This window comes from Parathielavia appendiculata (assembly GCF_033297405.1).
Source record: "Parathielavia appendiculata strain CBS 731.68 unplaced genomic scaffold N657scaffold_45, whole genome shotgun sequence".
Lineage (NCBI taxonomy): Eukaryota > Fungi > Ascomycota > Sordariomycetes > Sordariales > Chaetomiaceae > Parathielavia > Parathielavia appendiculata.
This window is the reverse complement of record NW_026944264.1, coordinates 55,740-57,080: the sequence shown is the minus strand read 5'-3', so window position 1 is coordinate 57,080 and position 1,341 is coordinate 55,740.

The window sequence follows — 1,341 nt, the reverse complement described above, 5'->3', positions numbered from 1 at the left end:
AGCCTTGACCTTGCTAACAAATTGGATTGCAATCCCTCGCTTTACCCCCTCTCAACAACGGACTTGGCTTCTAGATCCTGGGCGGAGAAGAGCCGCTCGAGATCGAGACTCTCTTCTCATGCAATCCCACAAGCGTCCCGGTAACCGCTTTTCCATCCCGGATCGGTTACTCGTTACTCGTGCGCAAATCCATTCACAGTAACGGTGGAGGGTGGCATAACGAATGCCGGCCTCCCCTCGAGTGTCTGGAGCTGGTACGGCGGAATAGCCAGCTGAGTCCTGATTGCAACGTGCAGACAAGGCTTTGATATGAATCGGAGGCAAGCTTTCTGACAGGGAGGCTTGCCGCTTACGCTTCCCACGCTCCGAGGATTGCTGGTCCTTGGCATAGAACAGCTCACGGACCCATGGTAGCACGTCTCCGTGAGTCCTTAGCGTGTTGCCCTCCTCGGCGTAGTCGACAAGCTTTGTCAAACACTGGTATCAAGCTCGTAATGCTTCCTATTGCCTGGATTTCGCCAGCAATGAGGCCCTTGGCATGGAGGCCCGGTGCACCGCATAAGGCTGTAGACTTCCTTCCAGACAGTGGTCATGCCCGAGGCTTCCTGTTCTTTAACGAGTTCGGCCGTTTCAGCAAGTTGTAGAGTCGTTACTTCTCCTCGCCTCGTGCCCTGTCGCGTTTACAGCATCCGGTGGAGTTGCTTCCTTGGAACGAGATGTCGACCCTCAGTCTTTTCCCCTCACGGAGAAGATGACTCCAGGCCATCAGCTGTTGATGATAGTTGTTCTTGGGTTGTGGAGAAGCCACCGCTCGCTTATACCCACCTCTCGCTTATAATGTCCGTTATTACGTTGTTGAAGTCTCCAAAAAATGACCACTTCCCAGGGCTGTAGGGGAAGGCAGAGATGTAAAGGAGGGAGGGGAAGGCGATGATTTCGCTATGAGGGGCTTCCTCTAAGTGGGAAAGTATTTCCCTGACGGGTGGGTTGTCGCCGAGTGCCGCATTGCGGAGGGCAGGAGGTGGTTGACGTTTGACAAGGAGGCAAAGCCGGTTTGGTGTAAGTCCTGAATATAACCTGGACCTGACTTGGAGATGCCCGGTCATATGCCCATTACTCCCGGGAGAGGGTAGATCAGGGGAGCTTCCTGATGTAGGGACCATTGCATGAAAATCAGGAATTGACAAGACGGTGGTCCTTGGACCTCCAATACATGCAAGTACAAGGAGCCGCGAGGAGTACTTTGTCAACCTTGTTGGTTATGCGCCTTGTTTATTGATCAATGACTATGGCGCTAATACAAAGGGAGAGATGATCTCAAGGCTCTCCAATGGGGCATCC